The 14,407-nt window shown below is 41.1% G+C and overlaps 1 pseudogene; it reads left to right on the top strand.

Moving 5' to 3' along the window:
- The first annotated feature begins 267 nt into the window (after positions 1 to 267).
- Positions 268 to 1,065, top strand: LOC102399144 (annotated as a pseudogene).
- Positions 1,066 to 14,407: the final 13,342 nt, after the last annotated feature.

Raw genomic sequence — 14,407 nt, 5'->3', positions numbered from 1 at the left:
AATAGAACATTTGATAAAAAAAAAAAAAAAAACAGTATCAAATCATCTAATTCCCTTGCCCCCTTCAAGATATTCTTACCTTTAAGTGTAAAATGTGATTCATCTATCCTTGTTGTTGATCAGTCACTAAGTCGTGTCCCATTCTCCAACCTAATGGACTACAGCACACCAGGCTTCCCTGTCCTTCACCATCTCCTGGAGCCTGCTCAAACGCAAGTCCATTGAGTCAATAATGCCATCCAAACATCTCATCCTCTGTGACCACCTTCTCTTCCTGCCTTCAATCTTTACCAGCATCAAGGTCTTGTCTGATGAGTGGGCTCTTCGCATCAGGTGGCCAAAGTATAGGAGATTCCCTTTAGAATTGACTGGTTTGATTCAAGATGGCATTCTGGCGCAGTCTGAGGTGGTCGCAACTGTTACTGTGGAAGCTGTGGCAGGCCGGTGGGGGGCCGATTCCACAAAACCCAAGATCGGGCCTGGGCCTAGAAGCGAGGGCTTACATCCAGAGCAATGGCCCGCACTCATTCATGGCACTCTATGATCTGCTCAGCATTCCCTCTATGACCAACCTGAACCAAATCAAGGTGGCCTAACCACCAGCAGAGCTTCCTCTCCCACCCGGACAACTCGGTGAGCGCTGAGTCTGCCGAGCACTTCCTGCACATCTCTCAGGGTCACAGGGTGCCAGGCAGTACCACCTTGCGTCGGAAGTATGCCCGCAGCCTGCCAAGCGACAAGGACCTGCACGGCCCGGGCGTCCGGCCTTCCAAGACTCCAGCGCTTACCCCGAGGCGCACCCTGCACAGGTCCGCCCAGCTCTCCTGCCCACGGCCGCAGGCAGGCCTTGCCGGAAGCCAACCACACCATGTTCGACTTGGACGCCTTCTTCCTCCAGGCGCACTGCAGTGAGCGGCTGGAGCTCAAATGGCGGCTGAGGGCCCGCCGGGAGGTCTTCCGCAAGATACTGGAGGACCGGGCCAAGAAGGGCTTATCCTGGGATGAGACGTGGCGTTCTTCCTAGTTCTGCACCTAGTCTTCCTCATCATGAGCTCTCATTTTTAATCGGTGAGTGGAGGCCAGGGGAGCAGCCCCCAGCCAACAACCCTCCCCCCCAAGAAAATGGCCTTGCCTGTCATCTTGAACCTCTTACCTCCCATTGTCTACCTCTGTTGGGGATCCGAAGGAACTGCTCTCTCCCCCTCCTCTTCCCCACCTGGCCAGCTTAGCCATTGACCTGCACATCCCTGCCCCCACTCCCGTCCAGAAAAGGCTTTCGATGCTCAAGAAAACAGGCACCTAAATGAAGAGTCCTGAAAGCCCGAGAGTGAGGGGTTTCCTGGAGACCCTGGGGTGCCCTTTTCCGGATTTTGTCACCTTTTGGAATACTTGCTCTGGCTTTTCTTGTAAAGCTCCGAGCAAGATTCGTCTGCTCCTGCCCCATGTGTGTAGCTGGGGCTCCCGTGTAACCTTGAAACATGTAATGGGACCAATTGTGGCTGCCGAAAGAAAAAAATATGGGGTCGTTGGAAACTTGTCTTTCTGTGAGTTTCCCAAGCCACAGGTGAGATCAAGGTAGGCTAAGGATGTGATCTGTGGGAACCTGGCCATTCTTGGGTGGTTACATCTCACTTCTCCTTCTGTTGGTGGCCTGTGTGAGTGGGAAAGAAAGTAAGGTTATGAGCCTTCCTGTTCCCATGCTTATCGAATGTATAACCTGGGAAATTTTCCTCTGTGGGCCTGATAGCAGAGGATCAAATCATTTGCTCTTTCGAGGTCTGTCATATTTGATTATCTATTTTCTGGTAGGTTCAGTGATTAAATTATTGATGTCAGTAGTCCCAGGTTTATCCTTGGAACAGTGTGCCTGGCACCTGGTCATCCCTTGACCAGCCAGCCTCTTTGCTAACTGTGCAGCTCCTCCCTTCCCAGAAATAGAGCAACAAATGGGGAGTTAGTCACCTGAGAAAGGCCCACCCTCGCATTCTGCTGTCAGTGCCTTCCACAGTCCCTACAAGCCAAGTCCTTGAAACATGGCTATTTGAGGCTGTGGGAACTGGGGGAATTTGAGTAGACAGGACTGTTGAGGGACAGGAGGGTTGTGGTAGAAATGCAATTCTTTATTCAGAGCTCACTGAGGCTTTTTTTTTTTTTTTTGGCTATACAGTTTGGCATGGGAGATCTTAGTTCCCCAACCAGGGATCGAACCTGTGCCCCTGCAGTGGAAGTGCAGAGTCTCAACCACTGGATCCCCAGAGAAGTCCACACACACTTTTTTTTTTCCTTTATTCCTAACTGGTGCCAAGCAGTGGGTGATCACTTGCTAGAACTGTTGTAATCCAACTCTCTTAACCCTGGATCACTGCACACGGGGTATTAGCTGTGAGATGGTAGGAACTCAAGTGTGTATGCACTGTTGAACATAGAGCTGTGGGATAGGAAAACCTTTGCAGGAGACCTACTACAAGAGTAAGGACTTAAGTCTAGGTTGTAAACAAAGCCAGAGGTGCTTTGCTATATTAACACCAATTCCTGCAGTCAGTCTTTTATGTGCAGTTTCTGTATAAATTTGGATAAACCCATATCTGGTTCAACTTGGTCTCTTGGAGTTTTCTAAGTTTTTCAGCATGGCTTTGTAGTGACCATTTGATTAAGTGGTAAGGATTTAAGCTCACTGTGGTTCAGACATGCTGGGCTCAGTGAGCCTTGGTTTCAGGGAGGAGTATATGTACTTTTTAATAGAACATTTAATGTTGTTAAATTCTGAAAGAGATAGGAATACCAGACCATCTGACCTTCCTCTTGAGAAATCTGTATGCAGGTCAGGAAGCAACATTTAGAACTGGACATGAAACAACAGACTGCTTCCAAATAGGAAAAGGAGTACAAGTCTGTATATTGTCACCCTGCTTATTTAACTTATATGCAGAATACATGATGAGAAACACTGGGCTGGATGAAGCACAAGCTGGAATCAAGATTTCCAGGAGAAATATCAATAACCTCAGATATGCAGATGACACCACCCTTATGGCAGAAAGTGAAGAAGAACTAAAGAGCCTCTTGATGAAAGTGAAACAGGAGAGTGAAAGAGTTGGCTTAAAGCTCAACATTCAAAAAACTAAGATCATGGCATCTGGTCCCATCACTTCATGGCATATTTGGAAATATGCCATGATGGGGAAACAGTGGAAACAGTGGCTGACTTTATTTTTCTGGGCTCCAAAATCACTGCAGACGGTGATTGCATCCATGAATTTAAAAGATGCTTACTTTTGGAAGGAAAGTTATGAACAACGTAGACAGCATATTGAAAAGCAGAGATACTACTTTGTCAACAAAGGTCTGGATGTGAGAGGAATGGATGTGAGAGTTGGACTATAAAGAAAGCTGAGCACCGAAGAATTGATGCTTTTGAACTGTGGTGTTAGAGAAGACTCTCGAGAGTCCCGTGGACTGCAAGGAGATCCCACCAGTCCATCCTAAAGGAAATCAATCCTGAATAGTCTTTGGAAGGATTGATGCTGAAGCTGAAACTCCAATACTTTGGCCAACTGATGCAAAGAGCTGACTCATTTGAAAACACCCTGATGCTAGGAAAGATTGAAGGCAGGAGGAGAAGGGGACGACAGAGGATGAGATGGTTAGATGGCATCACCGGCCCAATGGACATGAGTTTGGGTAAACTCCGGGAGTTGGTGATGGACAGGGAGGCCTAGCATGCTGCGGTTCACAGGTTACAAAGAGTCAGACACGACTGAGTGGCTGAACTGAGCTGAAATTAATAAAGTTTAATTGTATGTCATATAGAGGTCATATGGGTTCAAACCTAACCAAAAATTATAAATGCAGCATGCTACTAAGGCCATTAGTGGGCCAGAAAGGCAAAGAGTGGTAGGGCTCTGCCCAGAAAAACAGAATCTTCGTCCTTGTTATTAAGAGATTACAGGTCCAGAAAGCAACTTGTCGTAGAGACTGGGATATCAAGCAAAGTTGGTTCAAGAACTGGTGATGAAATTTTCTAGCATCACAGTGGGCAAGTATATGCGATTCACTTGTGTGGGCCACTGTGTATGTTTACACTGTAGAAAGTACTTATTCAATTTGCTTTTTACTTTGTATCTGCTCTGGAGAAGGCATTTTCATAGGTATTCTAGTGAGAAAAGTTCCCTCAAGGGGGAGACGGTGAAGGTAAGATATTGGCCCACATATAATGGTAAGATAAGGCAGAATATAATAGTTATAGTAAGAAAGGCACACCCCCTACAGTTGCATGGATTCCTTTCAGATCTACTAGTGCAAAGGGACATTTGTCTGCAGGGACTCAAGTATTGATCAGCATAGGTTTCGCAGTCAGGGCTGTTGCTAAGTGTGTCCCCAGGATCAGGCTGCCTGGACAGCCCTGAAAGGGGACTTAAACTCCCAGCCTTTGCTTCCTCACATCCCCTCCTCTGAGCTCCTCACAGGCTGGCATTCAACACAACCGTTGTTCTCAAACTGACCTCCCTGGAACTCACCAAGGAGTCACAATTCACCCTCCCTCTAGACTTTTACATTATGGATAAATCTCTCTTCTTGAAACTCTTTTTTTAATACAGATTTTTTTTTTCATGTGGACCATTCTTAAAGCCTTCATAGGATTTGTTACAATATTGCTTCTGTTTTACCTTTTGGATTTTTAACTGTGAAGTATGTGGGATCTTAACTGCCCAACCAGGGATTGAACCCTTATTGAAAGCAGAAGTCGTAATCACTGGACCACCAAGGAAGTCCCTCTTGTTGAAACTTATTTTTCTCAGATATTACAGTACTATGCTGTTCATTTATTTTTCATGTCTCTCACATGCTCACTCCATGCTTTAGTGATGGAGCAATAACAGTTTTAATCTACTGAGCACTATGTACATGCCAAGGATCTTCTCTTTATAAATATAATAATATTTACATATATATATATTTATTTTATAAATATAAACTATAATATAAAATAAACATGATTTTATTTATACTTTAATATACATTATGATTTGTTATTATATATTATTTAAAACTTACAACAATCCATTGAAATTGCTAATATTATCCTCACTTTCCTTATGAGGGAATTAATATTTAGAGAGATTTGATTCCTACCCATGGTCAGGCAAGTATGTGTTACAGGTAGGGTTCAAACATGAGCTCTTTATGACTACATCAGGGTCTCAGGACCCATTTTACTTTAAAAATTATTAACAAGCCCAATGTGTTTTTGTTTCTGTTAGTTATAACAAAGATTTAAAAAGAAAACTTAAGACTATCTATTAATTCATTTAAATATAATAAACCCAGTGTGCACAGACATATTGTTATGAGAAATAATCAATTCCTAAACAAAAAGTGTAGTGAGAAAAGTAGCATGGCTTCATGTTTTGACCAGTCTTCTTAGTGTTGGGTTTAATTGAAGGCAGCTGGATTCTCACACCTGTCTCTGCATATAGTCTGTTGCTGTATGATGATCTGGGGCTTCCCTTGTGGCTCAGCTGGTAAAGAATCCCCCTGAAAGGTGGGAGACCTGGGTTTAATCCCTGGCTTTGGAAAATCCCCTGGAAAAGTGAATGGCTACCCACTCCAGTATTCTGGCCTGGAGAATTCCATGGACTGTATAGTCCATGGGGTCACAAAGAGTCAGATATGAGTATGAAAAAAAATCCAGCCTCACACAGATATGTAGTTAGGATAGGGGAGTACATACCCTACATAGGAACCTTCAAGCTGTGAACTTTCAAAGATGTAAACCTGTGTTTCATTATCATAAGGCATGAGTGAAACTGCAGTTTGCCCTTCATCTTCTACTGCTGACGATCCTTCAGCTCTACCAAATCCCACACCTTTTCTCTCCTCCACTCAGTAACTCTTTTGGTTTGTCCACTCGATGCCAATCCCTTTATGCCAGTTGTACTATTGTTGTTTAATCACTGAGTAGTATATGACTCTTTTGTAACCCTCATGGACTGAGCCCACCAGACATTTCCCAGGAAAGAATACTGGAGTGGGTTACCATTTCCTTCTCCAGGGGATCTTCCTGATCCAGGCATAAAAGGTGCGTCTCCTGCATTGATAGGCAGATTCTTTACCATTGAGCCACCAGGGAAGCCCAATGTTGTATTGTACTACTATACTTTTCCAGGTAAGTAATATAAGATTAAAAATGCTTTCTTTTATTTATGTGTGCTTTTTAAATGTATTATTTGTGTGAAAAGTATTATAAACCTATTACAGTATAGTACTACACAATCACTTGTGTTAGTTGGGTACCTAGGCTAACTTTGTTGGCCTTAACGAACAAATTGGACTTATGAGCACACTCTTGGAATGGAACTTGTTCGTGTGTAGGGGACTTACTATACTGAATTATCATTTTCAGGTAAATTTTGGCTTTTCTTCTTTAATAATACATAAGCATTCCAAAAGTGGAGGTTTCTTTAAGGTTAGTTGCAATGTAGAATCTGAAACCTCTTCACTGAACTTCTGCCCTTTTACATTAAAATTCATGGGGCTATTTTGCATTTGAAACAAATCTTTTACCTGGGCAAGAAGCTGGACCAAGGTTTCATTCTCACCACTGCCTTTATAATATTATAATAAAAATAAGAAGATTATGAAACTTGGAATACACATGAACTTACTTGAAAATGGCTAGTAAGTTTCTAAAGCAAACTGATGAGAGGTGATGATAAAACTATAGATTATTTAGGCAAATTTGTGATTTTTATGATTATTGGATCACACTGCAAAGTTGAAATTGTCCTGATAGCATTACAAGGCTGATATATACTATTTTCAAGATTCCAGTGTAGTCATTTGGTGTTAAATATAAATAGCTTCTCATTTTGGGCCATTAACCACCTAGTTAACTTTATTGCCATTGATAGTTTTCCAGTGTTTCAGATCAAGACTATTGAGTTCTAACTTTATTTTGGCAACATCTTAAAAATGTGACTTTGCCCATCTCTGGCTGCTTTCCATCAAGTCATTTAGCAGAGGTGATATTTTCCAGCCATAGTTTCTGTCTCTCACAAAATAAACTCCTCTAGACTCATTAACATCATAAAGGCACTCAAGGACTAATGTTCTCCTATAGTGGGCCAGATCATCTTGTTTTTGCAAGTTTTTAATTTAAATTATATCTGTATATTTATATATCTATCTCATGACTAAGTGTAATGTAGATCAGGACTGAAGCCCCCACATTAGTTGAGTCTCACTGCAAGATTTCATATTGGAATCTTTTTCTTTCTCCAATTGCCAAAGCAGTAAAGGATATAAATAGTTTTCAATATGATCTTTTATATGTTGATTAAAACATAATTATTGCTTGATGAGATAAAAGCAACCATATCTACAACTTGGTTGGTTCTTATATGTCTTATTTTTACTCAGAAGACAGGGGTCTGTTATTTTTATATATTCTCAATACTTGACAGTGACAAAAAAATGACTAGTTTTTAACTAACTTGCAAAAGTGCATAAAATACAAGATATAGCAGGGAATCCTACCCACTCCAGTAATCTTTCCTGGAAAATTCCATGAAGAGAGGAGCCTGCAGGCCACAGTCCATGGGATCAGACATGATTGAGTGACTAATATATTTATATATATGTATGTTGTGTGTGTGTGTATATATATATATACTTGTTTACCATTAAAAAAATTACAAGTGCTTTCATGTCCTCTCAAACATGTGTACTCATCTGTGAATCAAGTTCCTCCCTTACCTGGGGGTCAAGGAGGAATACAAAAAATTGGCTATTTTCTTCAATGTTTAGTAAAATTCTGAATATGTTTAGGAAATGTCTCATGCTGGCCTTTATGGAATTATTTTATTATGTTAATAGCTGGAACATCACATTTTCAGACATTTTATAAAACTCTTAGGACTCTCAGAACTGAGTAGAGAGATTTTAACCAAGAATATTGATCCCAGTCGGTCCAGGCCTCTTTGACATCTCTGCCCTTTGTAATGTTAACAAGAGCTGTTCCGCTAATGGTGTTGGATGAGTCCTTGCCTTCATGACTAAACTACTTTCTACTTCCCTAAGGTAATCTCTCATCTAAGGTTCTTGAGGAGGCTTTAAAGATGGCAAGCAATGCAGCATGTTGGGAATTCACTCATTTGTTCTATGCACAGCTAGCTTCAGCTTCTTAGAGGCTCAGGTCACATCCTACTTCCTCTAGGAAGATGTCCATCATCACCTCTCTCCTCTTCTGTTGGGCTGTGTTCCTCCTATGGCATCTTTCACATGCCTGCATCATAGCACAGTCCTTACCCATCAGAGATATATGTCTTAACTGTTGGTCTCTCTAGATCTCGAGATAGAATTTCTGTTTATTTTTTTATCTCTTGTGTCTAGTGTGGTGTTTGGTCTTGTATAGTCAGTGGTGTGATGGAATGGTGCTAAACTGGTCCCATTGTACCAGGTTGAGGGGTCTGTTAAAAGTCATGGCTTAGCCTTTGTTGAGGGAAAAGGAAAGAAAGAAACTGACCAGTATTTTTAATGAACTGAGCATAAAAGAGTAGCAGAACCTGGAAAATACTGTCTTCACTAATATTGCTTCAATATTTATGTAGCAAAGTCTGTGGGGGTGGGGGGGAATGTTGGTTAAAAGGCGATAAAACCAGTCAATTATTTTTTTGAGGGGGGGGCGGGGGGATGGTTAATACATTTTATTGACTGCCATGTTTGGAGTTGCATGGACTGTTCCAGAAGTTTCACAGAGCCTGGACCCCACCACCCCAAACCTTCTGGAATTTTCTATCCACCTCCATGTTCTGGGGCCCCCAGGGATTATTCTTGGCTGTGATCTTTACTGAGAGAAAAACCAATGGAGAGGGATATGTCAGAGTCCATGAGAAAGGCCCTGGATCACAGACCATTACTGCTTTTACAAACAAAACCCCAAAGAACCCCAACCCCATTTGATCGAAACTAGAAAGAAATCTTGCTTCAAGGACAATCTGTTATGCCCCAACTCTTTGTTTGAGAATTACCAGTCTCTGTACATTTTACTAAGCTTCACTTCCTGTTGTTTGTGTTTTGAAAAGAACAGACTTTCCCCTTATTTTCCAAATATGAAACGTAATAACATCACTTCAGTTCAGTTGCTCAGTCGTGTCCAACTCTTTAGAACCCCATGAACCACAGCATGCCAGGCCTCCCTGACCATCACCAACTCCCAGAGTTTACCCAAACTCATGTCCATTGAGTAGGTGATGCCATCTAACCATCTCATCCTCTGTCGTCCCCTTCTTCTCCTGCCTTCAATCTTTCCCAACATCAGGGTCTTTTCAAATGAGTCAGCTCTTCACATCAGGTGGCCAAAATATTGGAGTTTCAGCTTCAACATCAGTCCTTCCAATGAACAACCAGGATTTATTTCCTTTAGGATTGACTGGTTGGATCTCCTTGCAGTCCAAGGGACTCTCAAGAGTCTTCTCCAATACCACATTTCAAAAGCATCAATTCTTCAGCGCTCAGCTTTCTTTATAGTCCAACTCTCACATCCATACATGACTACTGGAAAAACCATAGCCTTGACTAGATGGACCTTTGTTGACAAAGTAATGTCTCTACTTTTCAATATGCTGTCTACGTTGGTCATAACTTTCCTTCCAAGAGTAAGCACCTTTTGATTTCATGGCTGCAGATGTTTCACCATCTGCAGTGATTTTGGAGCCCAGAAATATAAAGTCATCCACTGTTTCCACTATTTCCCCATCTATTTGCCATGAAGTGATGGGACTGGATGCCATGATCTTAGTTTTCTGAATGTTGAGCTTTAAGACAACTTTTTCACTCTCCTCTTTCACTTTCATCAACAGGCTCTTTAGTTCTTCTTCACTTTCTGCCATAAGAGTGGTTTCATCTGCATATCTGAGGTTATTGATATTTCTCCTGGAAATCTTGATTTCAGCTTGTGCCTCATCCAGCCCAGTGTTTCTCATGATGTACTCTGCATATAAGTTAAATAAGCAGGGTGACAATATACAGCCTTGACGTACTCCTTTTCCTATTTGGAAGCAGTCTGTTGTTCCATGTCTAGTTCTAATTCTTGCTTACTGACCTGCATACAGGTTTCTTAAGAGGCAGGTCAAGTGGTCTGGTACTCCCATCTCTTTCAGAATTTTCCAGTTTAATGTGATCCACACAGTCAAAGGTTTTGGCATAGTCAATCAAGCAGAAATAGTTGTTTCTCTAGAGCTCTCTTGCTTTTTCAATGATCCAGCGGATGTTGGCAATTTGATCTCTGGTTCCTCTGCCTTTTCTAGAACCAGCTTGAGCATCTGAGAGTTCATGGTTCACATACTCCTGAAGCCTGGCTTGGATAATTTTGAGCATTACTTTACTAGCATTTGAGATGAGTGCAATTCTGCGGTAGTTTGAGCATACTTTGGCATTGCCTTTCTTTGGGATTCACATGAAAAGTGACCTTTTCCAGTCCTGTGGTCACTGCTGAGTTTTCCAAATTTGCTGGCATATTGAGTGCAGCACTTTGACAGCATCATCTTTTAGGATTTGAAATAGCTTAACTGGAATTCCATCACCTCCACTAGCTTTGTTCGTAGTGATACTTCCTAAGGGCCACTGACTTCATATTCCAGGATGTCTGTCTCTAGGTCAATGATCACACCATTGTGATTATCTGGGTCGTGAAGATCTGTTCTGTATAGTTCTTCTGTGTATTCTTGCCACCTCTTCTTAATATCTTCTGCTTCTCTTAAGTCCATACCATTTCTGTCCTTTATTGAGCCCATCTTTGCATGGTAATTGCAGCATGAAATTAAAAGACGCTTACTCCTTGGAAGGAAAGTTATGACCAACCTAGACAGCATATTGAAAAGCAGAGACATTACTTTATCAACAAAGGTCCGTCTAGTCAAAGCTATGGTTTTTCCAGTAGTCATGTATGGATGTATAAAGAAAGCTGAGCGCTGAAGAATTGATGCTTTTGAACTGTGGTGTTGGAGAAGACTCTTGAGAGTCCCTTAAACTGCAAGGAGATCCAACCAGTCCATCCTAAAGGAAATCAGTCCTGAATATTCATTGGAAGGATTGATGTTGAAGCTGAAACTCCAATACTTGGGCCACCTGATGCGACCAGCTGACTCATTTGAAAAGACCCTGATTTGGGGAAAGATTGAAGGCAGGAGGAGAAGGGGACAACAGAGGATGAGATGGTTTGATGGCATCACCGACCTAATGGACATGAGTTTGGGTAAACTCCAGGAGTTGATGATGGACAGGGAGGCCTGGCATGCTGCGGTTCATGGGGTCACAAAGAGTCGGACACAACTGAGTGACTGAACTGAACTGAACTTCCATGAAATGTTCCCTTGGTATTTCTAATTTCCTGAAGAGATATCTAGTCTTTCCTATTCTATTGTTTTCCTCTATTTCTTTGCACTTTTTATCACTGAGGAAGGCTTTCTTATCTCTCCTTGCTATTCTTTGATTCAAATGGGTATATCTTTCCTTTTCTCCTTTGCTTTTTGCTTCTCTTCTTTTCACAGCTATTTGTTAGGCCTCCTCCGACAACCATTTTGCTTTTTTGCATTTCTTTTTCTTTGAGATGGTCTTGATCCCTGTCTCCTGTACAATGTCACGAACCTCCATTCATATTTCATCAGGCACTCTATCTATCAGATCTAGTCCCTTAAATCTATTTCTCACTTCCATTGTATAATCATAAGGGATTTGATTTAGGTCATACCTGAATGGCCTAGTGGTTTTCCCCACTTTCTTCAATTTAAGTCTGAATTTGGCAATAAGGAGTTCATGATCTGAGCCACAGTCAGCTCCCAGTCTTGTTTTTGCTGACGGTATAGAGCTTCTCCATCTTTGGCTGCAGATAATATAATCAGTCTGATTTATTAACTTTGATAGTACTAACTCAGATTTTCCAGGTATTCAGGTGTACAATTAAGCTTTTTTGTTGTTGTTGTTGTTTTTTTGCTATTTAGGAGAAAAAAACTTTATAAATAACTCTGACTCTGACCTATGTCACAATGGTGGTTTTTTTGTAAATTAATTAAAAGAATAGACAACTTTTCAAGTTGTCATTCTCCTTTAAATAAGCAAAGTGATTGGCTTTCAAACCTTGAGATCATTATACTCATATTGAGTATATGAATGTTATAATATGGATAATAATGGTGATTTTCTATTTCCATCTCCAAGTAGATGCATTTTGACTGAAACAGTTGCCATTCTATGTGAAAATTTAAGAGTTTTACTTGACTATGTACTGGCTTTGCATTTTTGCATGCAAGTGTCAACAAGGATGCCAACAAGTATCATGTATATCCCTTCCCCCACTATAAAAAATATATAGCTGTGGATCTGCTTAAGTATTTGTGTAAGTCCTTGGTTAAACTACATTCAGTTCAGTTCAGTTCAGTTCAGTTGCTCAGTCGTGTCCAACTCTTTGCGACCCAATGAACTGCAGCATGCCAGGCCTTCCTGTCCCTCACCAACTCCCGGAGTCCACCCAAACCATTGTGTCGGTGACGCCATCCAACCATCTCATCCTCTGTCATCCCCCTCTCCTCCTGCCCTCAATCTTTCCCAGCATTAGGGTGTTTTCAAATGAGTCAGCTCTCTGCATCAGGTGGCCAAAGTATTGGAGTTTCAACTTCAACATCAGTCCCTCCAATGAACACCCAGGACTGATCTCCTTTAGGATGGACTGTTTGGATCTCCTTGCATTCCAAGGGACTCTCAAGAGTCTTCTCCAACACCACATTGTGGCAGTGGAATTAAAATTAGCCTAACATGAAAAGATGCTCAACATGGCTAGTTATTAAGTGTTAGTCACTCAGTCGTGCCCGACTCTTTGTGACCCAATGGACTGCAGCCCACCAGGCTCCTCCGTCCTCAGTCCATGAGATTTTCCAGGCAAGGATACTGGAGTGGGTTGCCATTTCCTTCTCCAAGGGATCTTCCTAACCCAAAGATCAGAACCCCTGGGTTTCCTGCACTGCAGACAGATTCGGCTAGTTATTAGAGAAATGCAAATTAAAACTTCAATGAGATGCCACCTCATACCAGTCAGAATGGCCATCATTTAAAAAGTCTATGAATAAATGCTGGAGAGGATGTGGAGAAAAAAGAACACTTCTACATTATTGGTGGAAATGTAAATTGGTTCAGCAACTATGGAAAACAATAGGGAGCTTCTTCAAAAACTAAAATTAGAGCCATCATATGATTCTACGATCCCACTCCTGGGCATATATCCAAACACAACTATAAATCAAAAAGATATATACATCCCTGTCTTCAGAGCATCACTGTTTACAACAGCCATGACGTGGAAGCAATCTAAATGTCCACAATAGTTAGTGGATAAAGATGATGTGGTATATATTAGTAGATATACAATGGAGTATTACTCAGTCACACAAAAAAATGAAATAATTCCATTTGCAGCTACAGGGATGGACCTAGAGATTATCATACTAAGTGAAGTAAGTCAGAAAGAGAAGACAAACACCATATGATACCACTTATGTGTGGAACCTAAAATATAACACAAATGAGCCTATCTATGAAACAGAAACAGACTCACAGATATATATGGCAGACTTCAGGTTGCCAAGGGGGAAGAAGGGTAGAAGAGTGATGGATTGGGAGCTTGGGATTAGCAGATGCAAAGTACTGCATATAAAATAGACAAACAACAAGGTCCTACTGTATAGCACAGGGAACTATATTCAATATCCTATAATAAACCATAATGAAAAAAATGAATTAGCTTAAAATAGTTTAAGGTAGGTTTTTACAAAAGACTTTATAACCTCTATGAGAACTTCAATATCTATAGTATGCAATTAGTGAAATTTCTAGTAGAATTTCCTGAATGATTCAATGGACAAAAAGCATTCCTAAGTTAATGAGTTAACTGGCCTGGTAAATGAGTTTATTAAAGACAGTCCATTAAATGTTGGCTAATGCCTATAAAACAATGATTTTAGTTTCAGTGAGCTATATCTTTTAACAATAGCTATATAACATGTCCAAGTGCATTTAAAAACCCTTTCTCCACATTGACAAGTCACGTCCTTTAATGTTTTCTGCAATGGTTGAACTTGCTTCCAATCCACAAATTGTTTTGAACCATTTGCAAAGGTACTAGAAACAAGAGTAAAATAGACTGTGAATTTAAAATACAATCCTGATTTTGTATGATATCAAACCTAATTCCTCTGAAAGCAGGCAGGACTGAAATTTCCGATCTGGCCCTGGGAAGATGTACTCATTTTGACTCCCAAGAAGCCCCACCCTATATCTATACCTGATTGATTAATATAAATGATTCCCGCTCAAAAAATCAGAGTGATGATGAAAAGTTGATGAAAGCTCCAGAAAG

This window comes from Bubalus bubalis, chromosome 5 (assembly GCF_019923935.1).
Source record: "Bubalus bubalis isolate 160015118507 breed Murrah chromosome 5, NDDB_SH_1, whole genome shotgun sequence".
Lineage (NCBI taxonomy): Eukaryota > Metazoa > Chordata > Mammalia > Artiodactyla > Bovidae > Bubalus > Bubalus bubalis.
This window is presented reverse-complemented; position numbering and strand designations above follow the sequence as displayed.